At 44.8% G+C, this 17,824-nt stretch overlaps 1 long non-coding RNA gene across 2 annotated transcripts; it reads right to left on the bottom strand.

Annotated features, from left to right (window-relative positions):
* Window positions 1–899: 899 nt before the first annotated feature.
* LOC133365390 (uncharacterized) lies at window positions 900–14,137 on the bottom strand. Of its 2 annotated transcripts, XR_009758199.1 has the most exons (4): window positions 13,964–14,137; window positions 9,837–9,938; window positions 8,788–8,938; window positions 900–1,179 (listed from the first exon to the last, which is right to left on the bottom strand). It is a non-coding gene; the product is annotated as an uncharacterized LOC133365390 (long non-coding RNA). The 2 variants fall into 2 exon arrangements; XR_009758198.1 differs by lacking the exon at window positions 900–1,179 and having other exon boundaries at window positions 8,729–8,938.
* Window positions 14,138–17,824: the final 3,687 nt, after the last annotated feature.

Raw genomic sequence — 17,824 nt, forward strand, 5'->3', positions numbered from 1 at the left:
CCTGGGAACTGTAGTTGGTTAACAGTGCTTGGAAGTGTAGCTCTGTGAGGCTAGCATCCTTAACAAACTATAGTTCCCAAGTTTCTCAATGACTTACAGTGGCATAAGAGTGCTTTAAGTGTCTAGTGTGGATGTGACCAAAATCTACTAGGATCAATGTACTGATCTGCCTAGGTTATGTTATGTTTGTTATGTTTTATTTCTAGGCCGCCTTTCGGCCAAATAGGCCCCCAAGGCAGCTTACACACAAATAAAAACACAAATGCAAAATACAAATGAAAACAATACAATTTACCAAAGAAAAGAAAAAAATCAAACTAACAAAGTCCTAACATCTCTAAAAAAAAAAAAAACAGGAGCAGCAAACCAAAAGCATTCATCTTCCTGGTAAAGGGCAGTCCCCAGAAAAATGTCACTCAGAGCAGGGGTGGGGGGCAAAGCAGGTGGAAAAGCGTGCCCCTTGATGGTCCCAGCACAGTCCCATCCCTGTAGCAGCACGTCTCAGCCTACAGCTCCTCCTGATAAGGCCCAGGCAGAGGGGTGGGGCAAGGCAGGTGGAAATGCTTGCCCCTTGATGGTCCCAGCACAGTCTCATCCCTGCATCCCTAGGTACTCTTTCTTATTAACAATCTTAGTCAAAGGTGGTTTTATTTTAATTTTCGATTTGGCACGACAGATCAACCAAGTGGAATAAATTGCACCTAATGGTGTTATCGACAGCTTCATTAATATTACTGGTCTTATGAAAGGCCCCACTTGCTAGCATTGTCACAGTTTGGACACAGACACAAAAAAACAGAATGAAAAGATGCAAATGTTGACAGTAAACTGCCACACAGTGAGGTAATGGTTATTTATATAAACAGCACAGAGCCCTAAACTTTCCCTGGGATAATGTGAACAGATGTAATAATGCATTATTAAAGGTTAAATGAGTGCAAATCTTATTTATAAGAGAACATTGCTTAATTTTCAATTAAATACATAGCATTTTCTTGCATTTCCATAAATACATGAAGCACAGCCAGCATTTGCTATGCATTCACGGAGGTCCACAGTTTAGGGCTTATGAAAGTTGTACATCATGTTTCCCACAGTGGTATACAAGGATGTTTACTGCTGTAGGCTGGGAAGCTGTGGAGCCTGTAAATCGTCTGCCAAAACTCCTCTCTTTCACATCTGCAGAGGAAAGACGGAGAAGAAAATAATTATCTCCTCTTGGACCATTACGCTCACAGTAGCAAAACAATTTTCCAGAATGAGTCAGTCAGAACACAATGATGGTGATAGAAGTTGACCATCCTCCTATCTTGGAATAGCATAATAATAGACTACTATATCTAGACTAGGTAAGATCTGGGGGAGGAAGGGGTTCTATGAAAAGCCTGACCTTTTTTCCAGCTATGAACACTTCCAACCCACATTAACACATTTTACATCATTGCCATTGCCACTGCCACACTTTCCTTTTGTAATATGTCTCAAAAAAGGGGGGAGGAACTGAACATACATAGATGGAAACGTGGATGGCTCTCCAGCATTGGAGGCATTCAGACGGCAGCTGGACAGCTACCTGTTGGGTATGCTTTAAGTTGAATTCCTGCATTGAGCAGGGGGTTGGACTCGATGACCTTATAGGCCCCTTCCAACTCTACTATTCTATGATTCTATGAAACTCAAATGTAACTGTACCCAATAATGCAGTCTTATAAAGTGAATGTTCCATAAATACACTAACATCTTGTTTTAAACCAAAAGGTAAGGTTGTAATTCAGTTGTAGAGGATCTGCTTTGAATTCAGAAGGTCCCAGATTTATCTGTTCATTTATTTAACAAGTGCCTAGACTGCTTCATAGCATAAACCCATTGAACCACTACACAAGATAAAAACAGAATAAAACAAAAGCACAAGTCCTGAAAACAGTAAAATCATTTCAACAATTATAAGCTACCTCAAGCTGAGCGCACTTGTAGGGCATAAGGTATTGTCGACAGTGCACCAACTCAGCACCACAGTTGCCAGGCAGGGATATATATCCTGGTCCCAAGTTATTTAGGGTTTTCAGTGCGAAAAGTAAAACCTTGAACTGTACCCGGTAGCATATTGGCAGCTAGTGCAGCTCCCTCAGCAGGGGTATTATGTGGTGTTGACAGGGTGCCCCAGTCAACAACCTAGATGCTGCATTCTGTGCCAGGTGCAGTTTCCAGCCCATGTAAAGCCCCACATAGTGTGTTGTTGTAATCCAGTCTTGAGGTTACCAATGGCAAGACCACAGTGGCCAAGTTATCTCAGTCCAGGATCAGCCATAGTTGCCTTACCCATCAAAGCTGGTAGAAGGCACCTCTAGCCACCGAGGCTACCTGTGCCTCAAGTGACAAAGATGGATCCAGGATCACCTATAGACTATGTACCTGCTCCTTCAGAAGCACTGCAACCCTGTCCAGAACAGGTAACTGGCCTATCTCCCACTTATGGGAACCATTCACCCACAGGGCCTCTGTCATGCCAGGATTCAAATTCAGTTTATTGACTCTCATTCAGTCCAACCAGACACTGGTCCACAACCTGCATGGTGGCCACTCCCAATTCAGATGTTAAAGAGAAATAGAGCTGCATGTCATCAGCATACGAATGACTGCTCCCATTGCCTTCATAGGAATGTTAAATAGCATTGGGGACAAGATAGTGCTATGTGGCACTCCATAACATAGATGCCAAGGGGTAAGGAGCATTCCTCCAACACCATTCTCTAGAACCAACCCTACAGGTAGGACTGGAACCATCATAAAACATGCCCCCATCACACAGAGCTGGTCCAGGAGGATACTATTGATGGTATCAAAAACCACAGAGAGACAGAGCAGAAGTAGAAAGGTTGGATTCTCCTTGTCCATCTTCTGATAGAGGTCATCCATCAGGGCAACCAAGACTGAGTCGATCCTGAAACCAGATCTGAACCCAGCCTGAAATGGATCTAGATAATCAGTTTCACCCAAGAATGCCTGCACCTGCTCCACCACACCCCTCTCAATCACCTTCCCACGAAATGGTGTATTAGCAACAAGCCGATAACTATTGCATGTCAATAACTATTAATTCTCCAGCTATGACTAGGGATGGCCCCTGTCTGAAACCATGGAGAGGCACTGCCTATCACTGCAGACAGTACTGAGCTAGAAGGACCAATGGCCTGATTCAGTTTTCTGAATGTTCCTGATCTGAAGTGAAATCAAGATATAGGTGTTTGTGTGTGGCTGCTCTGTTAAATTTTACTGCTCCATTAATGGAGGCAGATTGCTCTGTGATTTGATGGGGGGACCCGTGAAATATTATGCAATTTCAAGAGGATTGGACCCTTGGAATTCCCTACCTTTAAATATTAGACAAGCACCATCTCTGTTAACTTTTAGGCACCTACTGAAGACCTTCCTCTTTCAACAAGCCTTTTAAGTAGAGACCTTATCCCAGTTTGCGTCTGTGTTGGAACTGCTTTTTAAGATGCTTTTAAATATGTTTTGTTTACTATGTTTTTAAAGTTTGGTGTTTTTAAGATGTTTTAGAGTGTTTTTAGTGTTTTTGTTTTCTGTCCTGGGCTTCTCCTGGGAGGAAAGGCGGGATATACATTTAATGAATACATAAATAAATAATAAGGGGATCCATTGTATTCAATCTGACATGTTGCACTCTGTCTTTCTCTCTTTCGGTTATCAATCAGAAAAGCACATAGAACTGAAAGAAGTGAGAGTGTTGCTTTCCTAATCTTCTCCTCCAGCTCTATGTATTTTTCAGGGGAGAGAAGTTAAGCACCCTCCTCCATCTCGTGACAAAGGAGGAGGTGAGATCAGAGGCTTTGTAGGCACCAGAGAGAGTCCTCAAAGACACCCATTGCACCCACAAGGGCCACATTGGTGATCCCCAGCCATAAAATAAATGCATTGAAACTCAGTCTTCACATCTCTTTATATACTCACTCTCTCTCTCTCTCTCTCTCTCTCTCTCTCTCTCTCTCTCTCTCTCTCTCTCTCTCTCTCACACACACACACACACACACACACACACACACACACACACACACACACACACACACACACACACACACACACACACACACACACACACACACACACACACACACACACACACACACACACACACACACACACACACACACACACACACACACACACACACACACACACACACACACACACACACACACACACACACACACACACACACACACACACACACACACACACACACGAATTATGCAGACAACTGCTGGGGGAAAAATAAGCTAGCAGCTTCCATCTGTTTTATTTTTCTTCCATCAGAGAAGTCCTAACAGCAGAGAAGCACAATTTAACACCTGCCAGCTTCATAATAGGTTCTCCATGGATGTAGCTGGCGATCAGTCTCAAGCCCACCAGGTTTGCAGTAGAATAAACATTTACGTCGCCAGATATTGTGGTGGGAAAAGGGGAAAAAAGCCAGCCAACATGCCACATTTGTTGCAAGAAAAGGGGAGGGGAGTCTGTCTTAAGATGCAGAAGGAATACAAGGACATTGTCAATCCTGGGCTTGTGTGCAACAAAACCTTAACATTTTGACTGATGACCTGAAGGAGTTCAGCTGCACTGCTCTTCAGTGGATGAGTAGGGATCCTCACATTGGGCGCTCTCCAACAAGGGTCACATCCACACCATACATTATTTATTTATTTATTTATTTATTTATTGAATTTATTAGTCGCCCATCTGGCTGCCTGTCCAGCCACTCTGGGCGACGTACAAAATAAAAACATACAAATACATTAAAACATTAAAAATCTCAACAATAATAATAAAACCTAACCCGCCCCAAAAGACTACCTGAAGAGCCAGGTTTTCAAGGCCTGGTGGAAGCTCATCATAGAGGGGGCATGGCAGAGATCATTTGGGAGGGAATTCCACCAAGTGGGGGGCCACAATTGAAATAGCCCTCTCCCTAGTTCTCACCAGTCTAGCTGTTTTAACTGGTGGGACGGACAGAAGGCCTTTTGAGGCTGATCTTGTTGAGCAGCATCCCTGATGATGTTGGAGGCAGTCCTTCAGATAGACTGGGCCGAAACCGTATAGGGTTTTAAAGGTCAGAACCAACACCTTGAATTGGGCCCGGAAAACAACCGGTAACCAGTGCAACTCCTTCAGCACTGGAGTGATGTGATCTCGCCAGCGGCTGCCTTTAATCAGGCAAGCCGCCGCATTCTGTACCAGTTGCAGCTACCGGACTGTTTTCAAGGGTAACCCCACATACAGCGCATTATAGTAGTCTAGGTGAGAGGAGACCAGGGCATGTACCACAGATGGGAGCAGATGGTTGAGAAGGTAGGGGCACAGCCTCCGTATCAGATGGAGTTGATACAGCGCCACCCGGCTCACATGGAATAGATGGAAATAGAGGTGCTAAACAGGAAGGTGGAGAAGAGATGACAGATCATGGGATGTCCTGCAAAAACAACCTCAAGCATCTTAGGGTTCAGTTGTTAGCTTGCAGAGGACAGGACTGCCTGGACAGGCTGTGGTTCTGTACCAGGATTTTGTTGTTTAAACAACATTGCAAAAATAAGGTGGGGGGGGAAGATCAGAGCAAACACTGTTGATCACTCCCTAACACTAGACACCCTGCTGCTGTTTGCACACAAGACTCCAGTAGAGGTTACCAAATGGATGCTTTGCTAACAGTAACAGGAAACAAATGTGAAAATAATAGGTAGGCTATTTAAAAGTGAATGATTCCAAGTGTCTTCCATTACAGCAGCAGAAGTTCCTAAGTGCTGTGGCAGTTAGATAACCAGAATTTGCCAGCTTTCCTTCCTCGCTCTTTCCCCTTGCAAGAAAGAAAATGGATCAGGTGAAAGACAGAAAATCTATAGCAATTTTGTCCTAAAAGGCCTATTACATCAAAATAACAGCTCTGTATCATATTAGCAATTTTATCCCTTTTCCTATTAGCTTTGCATCAAGAGAGAGATTGATTAGTGTTACTTATAGAGCAGCCGCAGTGATGGGAAGATCTGTGCCTGCTGATTGTTGACCTGCTAGGAAGAGCTCTTAAAGGGACTGGATTCCTTTTGGAACCCTCTTGGTCTACTACATCCTGCGCTTCTACAGCTGCTTTAGCTGAGACTGGGCTTCTTGTAAATATATGGCTTGACTATCTGTATTTACCAGGCAGAGCTTGGAAAAGTTACTTTTATTGAACTACAACTCCCATCAGCCCCAGCCAGCATGGCCAGTGGATTGGGCTGATGGGAGTTGCAGTTCAAAAAAGTAACTTTTCCAAGCTCTGTTACCAGGAAACATCCTGTTTTCCAAGCTGCCAAGTCAACTGGGGAGTGTCTGAATCCCTTCACAAGGCTCTCAAATTTCCTGTAAGGTGGGCAAGCAGGCTCCTCTTAAACACAAACCTACACAAACTGGGCCTCAAAAGGCCTCTTATTTCACCTGGTACTTCCTCTGCAAAATCATTGGCCTCTGCCATAATCTGTCATGAACCTGGAGAGGCCTGGACATTAGGGTTGCCAGGTTCATGGCCTGAGACTGATCCTGTGTCTTTAGGAGAAGAGAAAGTCAGCCAAGTGCAGGTGTTCTTGCAACCCTGTAATGGGAAAAGCCACAAGGTGGAATTCTCCCTTCTCCCTCCACAATTTTTAAAGATACAGAAGACCTCTTCGTTGCCAGGCCCAGCCTCCAAGAGGTCTTCTGTATCTTTAAAAGCCGTGGAGGAGGAAGGGAGAATTCCACCTTGTGGTTTTTCCCCTTACAGAGTTGCAAGAACACCTGCACTTGGCTGACTTTCTCTTCTCCTAAAGATACAGGATCAGTCTCAGGCCAAGAACCTGGCAACCCTACTGGACATAGACACAGAGGCTGAAGGACTATTGGTTCTGATGGACAGTGGGCCCAAGCACCGTCACGAACTGGAGAAACGCACTCTCAGATGCAACACCCCCTCTGGTCTGGAAATACCTGTGCCTAAACCTGGAAAAAAGGCTTCAGTCCCCAAGGCCAGATCCAGATGGAGATTAATAATGCCAGGGATGGAGAAGAAGTTCATTGACGTTTACAAAGGGTGTGTGTCAGTTTGATCCTCTGTGTGTGTGCATGCATGTGGAATAATAGCTGGGTTGCTCTGTTGTATTAAAAACAATCCTCTCTATACTACTTTGAGAGTAACACCATCAGACCCAATGGAGTTTACTCCACTGTCTGGGGTTGGGGATTCTAATCTTAAATAGCCATGGTGAAAACTGAAACAAGAAGGTCTTTATTTTGGATTAGTTAATCCAGAACATTTTTATCACTGGTCCCACCCACCACTGGCTTTGGCTGTGCCAGCTGATGTCATGTGTCCTCCAGCAGATTGCTCCTGAGAGAATGTGACCTTTGATAGACGTGGTTCTCACTCCCCTTTTTATCCTCACAACAATCCTGTGCAGTAGGCTTTGCTGAGAGAGAGTGACTTGCTTCATGGCTGAATATGGATTTGAACCCAAGTCTCCCTGGTCCTATTCTAGCACTCTAACCACTATGCTACACTGGGGAGGGAAGAGGAAAATAGGCAAGTTCAGGCTCTGGCCCTTATATAATGTTGCTTTTTAGTTGCATATTGACCAGGTAGAATGGCTACAGAAGTGGAACCCATTTTCATTTTATCCCAGATAAGTCAATGGGGCACATGTTCTGTGTGGGGCTGACCTTAGGTCTGGTCCAGAAGCTTCAACTAATACAGAATGCTGTGGCTAGATTGGTGATGGGAACAGACTACCACCAACAGATAGGCCACATTCACACCATACAGAGCTACAATTCCCAGAGTGGTTTAACACTCAGTCTCCTCACAACTCTCAGCACTCTTCACAAACTACATTTCCCAGGATTCATTGGGGGAAGCCATGACTGCTTAAAATGGAATAATAGTGGAATAAATGTATGACGTGAATATGGACATGGCAAACCCTGAATAACTTAAGTCCAGGATACCTTAAAGACCGCCTTCTTCCTGTACATTCCAAAACAATCATTGAGATCATCTGGGGGAGCACTATTAGAGGTCTCTCATGGGCCAGATGTATGATTCATGTCAATGAGGTGTAGGGTTGCCAGGTCTCTGGTGTTTGCCCAAAGACTCCAGATTTTTGGGGTTCTCTCTACTCTCCGGGTGAATCACCTTAATCTCCAGACTCTCAGCTTTCATTTTTTTAAAACTTGAGTTTCTAGGTGGTCCGGTCCACGGGATATACACCAAAATGCCAGCTGCCCCCCCCCCCGGGCAACTTCTGTTAAATGAGCTCATAGCGGCTGCTCTAACCCTGCCCTTTCAGGTTTGTAGCCAATAAGTTAAGTCAGGCTGTAGCTAGGCCCCATTGCAAAGCCAGAAAACTGTTGTTGTTTTCCTGCTTATCTGAAAATCTCATTAACTGAATAAGTATGTAGCTTCCAGTCTTTTCCTCTTTTGTGTGCAAGAGTCAAACAAGTTGAAATTTTCCTGGGCTGTTGAAGAGGGCAGTATTTTGAAAACCTTCCCAGTATGAAGTTTTAATCCTATACTCACTTTTCTGGAAGTAAAGCTGCATTGCTAATCCCACATACCCAGAGTAAACCCCATTGAATTCACTTTTGAGTAGACATGTCAGGATTATACTGATTTTATAAAAAAATAAAAAATAAGAAAATGTCACTTCTCCCTAAGATGCAGTCTGGCAGGACAGATACTGATGCAGGCAACAATAGGAGAGAATTTACACAGCAGTTGGTTGCAGCTCAGCAGATGGACAGGAGCCTTGCTTTGTCGTCTCTTCTTCAGATGCAGTCATATGACTTTCCCTCACAAACCAACAGCTTTTGGGTACCTTTGTCTTCACTTGCCTTCAGATCTCTGTTGGGGTTTTTCTCTCTTTCAAAAACAAAACAAAGCAAAGAATTTCCTCCATCTGCTCCGAAAGCCCCCCAGATCCCCATACTGTGGATCTCCTCAGTCTATGTTGTGCTGTCTTCTCTGATTTGTGAACTGCCATTTGAGAACAGGCCTCATCAGAGAGAGCAGCGACAATATGCCAATGTTCTACTGGTATCTATTGAAACCGATTGCTCTGGAGGCATCCTCAAGGGGGCCTGACTGATTGTCAGATTTTCACAGCTGGCTAAGCAGCAATTTTCCAGAGACGAGAAAAGCAAGCACAATCCCTGAGATCCAAGTTGCTCTCAAGCCATTGACATTTCAGCCTGAGTTTGGAGGTTGGTTTTCTTTCCTTGTGAAGAAATTTGATTTCCCCACCATCTCTTAAGCCACCAAGAAATATAAGGCTTTGCAATACAATTCTGCTTTTGAATACTTATGTGCAAGGATTTCTATTCATTCAAGACATATTTCTATAAAGCAAATGGTAAGTTATATAATCTAACAGGAAAATATGAAAGGCTGGACTTCTGCATGTACAAAATTCTGCAAGGTGCTTCCTACAGTAAGCAATCTTGGGGCTATTTTGCAAATGCAAGGTAGAAAATGTTTTCAATAATAATAAAACAAAATCATGCCCAGGGTTTTATGCCAGGACAACTGATTGTGTTAACATATGTTCAGGCCTTTGCAGACAGGTAAATGTAGACTGATTGCCACATAAATTAAGCTTAAGTATGTAAATACACTACAATGGTCTTTATTCCCAAGGCAACACTCCTTTTATAAAGACCTCAGCAGGTAGGATATGAGCTTTATTGATCTCAGGCTGATCAAATATTTATCATACAGCTTACTGAGACATGCTGGGAATTTTAATGTAAACTTTACTTACATTTCACAGATCCAAGAACATCTTTATGCACTATTGACCAGCAGAGCACGTGGCTGTCATGGACAATCCCAGAAGTCAATCACTAGAAAAAGGAGTAGGATTCTACAAACAGGTGAACAAGTACACATAGAGAGACATTAATTTGCAGTCACCCAATAAATCTTCATGTGACTATAATCCCCTTTCATTACAATGCAATCAGGAGGATCTAGGGAAAAAAACTCAGGACAGAAAAGAAAGAAAATGTTCTAATTCCAATGAGCCACTATTTGAAATGCCTAATTAAATAACATCGTCCATGAAGTGCCCTTCAGAAATAAATCCTTCTTTGTTTAACAGCTAATGAAATGTTTTCCTCTGTGACTATCTCAGGCTCTCAACTAACATTCCTCCTCACCTGACTACAGAAATGGAGTCATATTTGATATAACATTCTGCACTACAGAAGTGGAGTCAAAAAGGCACAAAAAAGAGCCTCCTGGGACAGATGGCATCATACAGAAAAATATGGCTGCCATTCTGTGTTTTGCCCTGTGTCTTCTTTTGTTGCTTTCCTGTGTGTAACAGAGAGCAAATGGTTTTGGTTCCTACTAGTTCCTTTTGATGCATTCATACAGCTCTTTTTAATAGTGAGCTTCTTTGGGAAAGGAAAGGGGTGAAGCCTGCTTTCCATGGGAAAGGCAGCCCCACAAGCTGGGAGCTGAATAGTGATCAGCTCCAGCAGTGGATGGTGTAGTGGAGCAGCACTGCTCACTTCATCTCCGGTTGGTTGCATTACTGCTGCTTACCAGGAGGGGGAGGCAAAGTTGGCATGATGCAAACGCACCAGTGGAGCCAATCTGGTGCTCCTGCTGGTACATTTGCACTGCACCAACCTCCCCACCGCCTCAACCTTCTTCCTCTACCTCCTGATAAGCAGGAGCAACACGACCGAGTGGAGGTCAGGTGAGCAGCGGCACCCCACCACATTGCTCCTGATCAGCTCCCAATGTGCTTCCAGACAACCTGTTTATTGTGCATTCATCCTGATTTGTTTGCAGGGAGATGGGGCAATGTTGGCTTCTTAATGAGCATTCATTCTGATTTCTTTGCTGGGAGGTTGTTCCAAGCAACTGTTATCCTACACTTTCCAGTGCATTTTTCATCACTTTCCTTATGGTAAAACATCTGATGTTTTGAGGAAGTGGGCTTGTTGTGCAAGACCTCCCAATCAGCTATAATTTTGCAACCTGAATTACCTGGTATGTGATGGAATCCCACTCCAACAGTGACAGTGTGGAACTGCCCCCTGTGGTGAAGAACAGAGGACAAAGGCCTGTTCTAGAAATGGGGGATAGAAGGGGCACAAAAATAAAGCTGTGGCCAAGACTAATACTAATGACTAATGTGTGTTTTCAGGCCCCTCCCTATTCCTGTGACTGTAATTTAACTGTTTTTAATATTGAATTTTAAATTGCTGTAACCCATCCTGTGATCTGCTGGTGAAGGGTGGGTAATAAATTTAATTAAGAGGAGGAGGTTGGGTTTTATAAGAGACTGCATTACAGTTAGCTCAGGGAAAAAATAGTTGTGAGATAATTGCACGCATGGACTTGATGTGCAGTGTGGGTTTTTTAAATTTTAAATAACTGCAGGGAAAGCAATCAGCATCAGAACTGCAAGGGGTGCAGAAGGAGAGTATATAACTCTCCTTCCTCCTGCCATGATCCCACCAAATATTGCCTCCCTGTAGCTGTTATTTGCAGAGGTAAGGAATCAAATTCTAGCATCAATGGAAGCAGAAATTCAACTGGTGGAACTTCCCTGGCATTTGCTTTGAAAACTACAAAAAGTAGTGTTTTTATGTGTGTCCTGTTAAAAAAAACAACACAGTTTCCCTCCTACACATTAAAAATTACTTCCTCGGCTTTGTTGCGATAGCAGAAATCTGTTACTTTTGTTCAGAATGGCAAGACAAACAGCTTTATGCTCCATGCCCTCCTAAAGATTTGTAGGTATCTATTTATTAAATCAAGTTCTTTTCACCAGGCTTCTTTATGTGTCGTCTGAAGGCTTTAAGATTAACACACATTTCAGATAAACATAAATAGAATGGGCTGGTTCTAATCCCATGTGAGCCAACATAAACAATCTCACCATTCTAACACAAATCAAGGGAGTTGCTGCAGAATGTATATAGAAGAGTGTCTGTCTTTTCTCAGAAAAACTCAGGCCACAGTTATGGAGAAAGCAGGGCCGGCTCCAGGTTTCTGGGGGCCCTTGGGCACAGGGTATCAGTGGGCCCTTGTCCCCTCCCTTTCCTCCTCAAACATAATTCCTCCTCTCTTGTGGCCCCACCCCTTTCAGAGAAAACAAATCTTTACCAATATTGCAAGCCCCTGTTATAAAATAAAAATACAAAATTTTGATTTATTTTAATTTGTTGGGGTAGATTTACCTATTTGTAGGCCTCAGCTCCTAAGAATTCTGGTTTACCATATTAATGATAGGCAGATTATATGAATATTATCAGAGCCTGGGATCTTCCACAAAATAAACTGAGAAATAATTCACATTTTTCACTGTTTCTGTTGGCTTCTCTACTTTAATGTTTTCACAGACAAAAAAAGTGGGGGGGGAGGTTGAATCCATCTTTTCCTGTCATTTGCAAAGATCTCTGAAAAAAGCACTTCAAATAAACATTTCAGTTCTCCACCAGAATTTTCTACTCACATAGGAAGCTGCCTTATACTGAGTCATTTGTCCATCTATCCCAGTACTGTCTACACTGACTGGCAGCAGCTCTTTGGAGTTTCAGGCAGAAGTCTCTCCCAGAAGGTCCCTCAGGTTCAGTCCCTGATGGCATCTCTCCTACCTGGAGATACCATTGCAGACTGAACCTGAGGGACGTTCTGCATGCAAGGTAGATGCCGCAGTGGCCATTACCCTGCACTCACAACTTACTCAACTTTGCTGGGATATTAGTAGGCATTCTAGAAGTAATCTTAGAACCTCTTATTGCCAAATGGCACTGTTGTATCAGAGCACCAGGGCAAGCCAAGGACAGAACTGTAGATGAAAGGCTGCGCTTTTAAATAAATACTATTTTTTAAAAGTTAAAATTCCATTTTTCAAAAAAGAAAGCATTCACAACAATTCAGCTACAATTCGCCTGTATGTTAAGAAGCGTGTATAGTACACAAAAATGACACTAAAGGACACTTCTACATCAAAGAGCTTACATGCAGAGAAGCTTTCAGATACTGTAAACCCATATAAACGCAAATGCAACACAATACTCCAACATGCCTCAGTCCATCAGAAACCCTCATAAAAATGTCTAATAAGAGGAATCTCCTTTGATGTCTAGTGCAGAATAAACACACAGCACTGGTGGTGATTTAATGCTATTAGTACTAATAATATAGCACTTTGAATGAAGGACTGAAAAAAGGGCCTTTCTAAGGACAAACTATTACCATAGTAGTAGTACCATAGTAGTGTTACCATCAGGCCAGAGCTTGGAGAAGTTACTTTTTTGAACTACAACTCCCATCAGCCCAATCTAGTGGCCATGCTGGCTGGGGCTGATGGGAGTTGTAGTTTTAAAAAAGTAACTTTTCCAAGTTCTGCATCAGGCATTATAAATGTACAAATTTCCAAGTTAAAGAGACACATGGTAAGTAGCAGCTCCTGCCAGACCTGGTTTCAAATCCCTGGTCAGCATGAAGCTCAGTAACTGTCTCTCAGTCTAACCTACCTCACAGGGGTGTTGAGAGGATAAAATGGGAAGGGGAAGAACCATCTTTGAGCTCCTTACAGAAAAAGCAAGATATAGATGAAAATAATAATAGAAGCTTTCCAGCTACAACTGGGTTGGTGGGGAGGCGGGGGGGGGATTCATATACAAAAGCCCCAGTGCAGACCTGAACAATGGAAGCTTCCCTGTAAAAGGAGAGGGAAGCTCTTAATACATGCACACTATCAGATCCATGGGGCAAACTGAACAAGGGGGTGGGGAGGCAAGAGTTATTATGTAATTAAGGCTGCAATCCAACACATTTATCTGAGAATAAGTCCCATTGAACCCAATGGAGCTTACTTCTGAGTAGACATTATTGGCTTGCAGCCTAAGAAAGACTTCATACCTTCCTTCCAAGCTCCACAACCATTGTTAGGCTGCAATTCTAACTCCATTTATCTGGGAAGAAGCCCTTCTGAATTCAACAGGGCTTACTTCTGAGCAGACATAGACAAAGTTTGGCTCCTTCTCAGCGCCTGCCTTCCCTCAGCATTGCCTTACTTCTGCTGCTACAGGCCAGTAAGCTCCGCCCCTCCTCCCATGCCTGAAACTCAGGACAAGCAAAGCAGCTCTTTAGCAACCATCCCCGCACTTCTGTTTGCCAGCAGCTGAGCAGGACATAATCTGTTGTGGTGGAGCTGGCCGGGGCTTGCCTGCACCGCCACCCACTGATTCCCTCCTCTGCTGCTGGCCTGCGCTTATCCTGGAAGGGGCCCCTGGGGCCCTGTGTGAGATGTTGGGCCCTCATGCCAGTGCCCAACCTGGCCATATGCTAGCGCCAGGCCTGAGAGAAGGCATCTTATAAAGAACATTTTCTATTTTGAAATTCTGATCTGTACTACTTTAGAACCTTAACTTCTTATATTTCATACGCTGATGCCACCGCGTTGTGTACAGCACTATATTACGTTTATAGACTTTTTTTCTTTTGAAATAAAGGATTTTTAAAAGGAAAAAAGCCATTTGCAGGGATGTTTGCTGAGGAAACAGCCTAAGGGGGAAATTACTGTTATTATTTATCACATTTCTGGATGGCCCATTGACCAAAGTACTCTGGGCAGTTTGCAAACATCAGTAAAATGCACAAATGCATTTCAATACAGATGACATTAAAAACTCAGAATGAGTATCAAAAGCAGCATAAAGGAGTTAGAGCAAAGGGTTAAGCTGCCTCTCTCCCTCCCCACACAATTTCTCCCTTCAAATCGCATCCCAGCTGCAATATTTATAAAACTGTATATAATAATAATAATAATAAAAGTGCATAGAATATGTCATTCTGTACTAAGAGCTAGATGTCAGCGAAGACAGAACTATTCAAACCCTAATTAAGATTTCTAGTTATTATTATAGTGTATGTGGAATGCTCTCCCTAGGGAGGTTTTTTCTGGCACCAGCTAAAGACTTATATTTCCACCAGGCTTTTGACAGACTGTTGCGCCTCAGGCATAAGAGGAGCTAGCTCAGGGAGAGGAGTCGGATGAGGACGAGGTCCCTGGGAGTGTTGAAGGGAGGGGAAGCACTGTCAGCCCGCAGACTTTCATGGCCAGCCCCCCCATCAAGGTGATTTCCGCACCACCTGCGAGTTCCTCACCTGAGCTGTTGGGAAGCGACACTTCACACGCGCCAACCCCGCCCCCACAGGAATCCCCGCATGGCACTTCAAACGCTTCCCCGCCAACCAGCTTCCCATTCCCTGAAGTCAAGCCATCACCTAGCGAAGCCCCGCTGTCAGATGGGCTGTCGGGGGCTCGCCCCCCTTGCCCCATGCGAGACGACGTGAGAAGACGGACCTTGAGAGGGTGGAACTTTGGAGGAGCCGTCGTCTGTGGCCAAAGACCTTCCCTACTTAAGCAGGTGCCCATCCAGGCTCTAGTGCTGAGTCAACCCTCCCCACATGCTGCAGAGACTGCTTAGGTAGCTTAGCTAGGGAAAGTAGTGAGCTAGAACAGACAGGTTTATGAAGCGCACTGCTTTGGATGTAACCATCACACTAATAAAATGAGAATTGAACCAAGCCTCGCCTCTGTCTCTTGCCTCAAGCTCTGGGCAGGACACAGACTGAGATGATGTTGTGTTGTTGATGCCAAAGCTTCCTGTGTTGTTATGGGGGTTGTTTTTTATGGTAACTAGGGGCTCTGCTTCGCTCGCCAACCCCACCTATCGTCACCAGCACACCCTCCCCATGGGTTGCCAGCGCTTCCCTGCTCTCCCTCCCTTCCCCTACACATAGGTCACCAGCACTCCTCCCCCCCACAGGTTGCCAGTGCTCTTCTCCCCCCATGGGTTGCCAGCACTCCCACCTTCCTTCCCTCACATTGGTCGCCAGCATGCACTCTCCCTTCCTCCCCCATGGGTCACCAGCTCTCCCCCTCCCTCTCCTTCCATGGGTCCCCAGCCAGCTTTCCTTCCCTCCCATTGGTCACTAGTCAGGCCTCCCTCCCTCATCCCATGGGTCACCCAGTCAGCCCTCCTCCCCCCCACAGGTCATCAGCCCTCTCTCCCTACAAGTCCCCCTCCTTCCCCCATAGGTCTCCCTCCAGGTCTCCCTCCCCCCACTGACCAACCAATCAACCAAGGGCCAGGCTCAGCCAGGCTCAGCCACCGCCGGGCTCCTCCCTTGTCTCTGCTGACACAACACTCACTCACCTGCTCACTTCAGGCGCTGCTGCCACTGGGCGCCTCACGTGCTGCTGCTGCCACCACCACCGGACACTGGGGGCATTGGGACACCGCCATGTGCCATGTGCACCACCAAAAACAAGCTGCCTCCCTCCGCAGAGCGTATGTTAAAGGAGCAGGAGAAATAGGACATTAAAGTGAAATACTTATCTCCCTGCTACAAGACCCTTGAACAACCGAAACAAACCGGGGGATAATCTTCAGAGTCCTTTGCAACATAATGCATAAGAGTATTTATATATCTACTGCCAAACTTAGATACCAAAAGAATTGAATAGTGACACTGGCGTCCATTTTAAGGCTCATCCTGGCGATTACATAATGGTCCTTACGAGGAAAAAATGTCAGGAGCTAGGCATCTCCTTGGGGGAAGGGAAAACCCCCACTGAACTATTTCAACCACCTCAATCAAAGATAACTCAATTCTTCCCTCCAAATTCTACTATTCACTATCCCCAGTCTTTATCAACAAATAATGCAAACGATGTCCTCCAGCCAACATTCCAACATGACTGGTCATTAGACCATCAACTAACAATCAAGCCACCTAAGCAGGATAATCATAGTAAAAGTCTGGCTGAAGAATTACAGGACACAGGCTTTAATTGCAATCTAACTCTGGGGGATGAGGAGATTCCCTCTGAAATATTAACAATAGACGATATAAATGAATCCCAAGAACCTAGGTGTGTCCACCCAGAGAATCAGTCCATAAATAAATCCTCAACACAGCAGAGTATGACAGGACTGAACCTGCCGACATTAGGCTGGGGAATAGCTGTTACTGAAGAATTGAGCTTGATAAAAGCCTATCTAGCAGAAACAAATAGTCTTCTCACTACTCTGATCAAGTCCTTGGGGCCGCTTCTACGAAGGAACTAAACCCCCCTGACACCACCTCTGCTACCCAAGCTACTCAAGAATGCCTGACACAGAAGCCAGAATCGAAAGCAAAAAACGCTAAGTCCTTGCAATGGGCTTACCGGAGAGCCAACAAAACGAAGAAAACTGTCAGCTCTACACTGCATCAGCAGTGTCAGAGGGAGCTGGAAATTCCTGGGTCTTTGGCAGGGAAGGAAAGTCCTTAGCCAGCAGTCGGGTTGTAAATCTGCCAGGCCTATCCGAAGTGTACTTGCCGAGTCAGAAGTCCAGAAGCGAGGTCAGTGGAGGTCCGGGATCAATTGCCAAGAAGGTCAGTCAAAGAGATGCTGCAGGGAAACTAGGTCTACACAAAGCCACGCCTGACGTTGCAGTCAGCAACAAGCTGCAGCCAAGGTGTGCCATATAAAGAGCAGGATGGACAGCAGGTGTGAGCCCTCAGCGTTTGGGCCTTAAGGAGACAGGCCTGCCTCTCTTCTGCCTGACCTTCTGCTGTCTACGTTCTGCAGGTGAGGGGGGAGTATCCTGTTCACTGTCTGTGTCTGGCTGCAGGGCCTCTGCTGTCCCTGGGGTGCTCTGCAGCTGAGGGGCAGAAGGAGCTGGATTCTCAGGAGGCTCCTCCGTGTCTCCTGCTGCTCCTGGGTCT

This window comes from Rhineura floridana, chromosome 10, assembly GCF_030035675.1.
Source record: "Rhineura floridana isolate rRhiFlo1 chromosome 10, rRhiFlo1.hap2, whole genome shotgun sequence".
In the NCBI taxonomy this organism is placed as follows: Eukaryota; Metazoa; Chordata; class Lepidosauria; order Squamata; family Rhineuridae; genus Rhineura; species Rhineura floridana.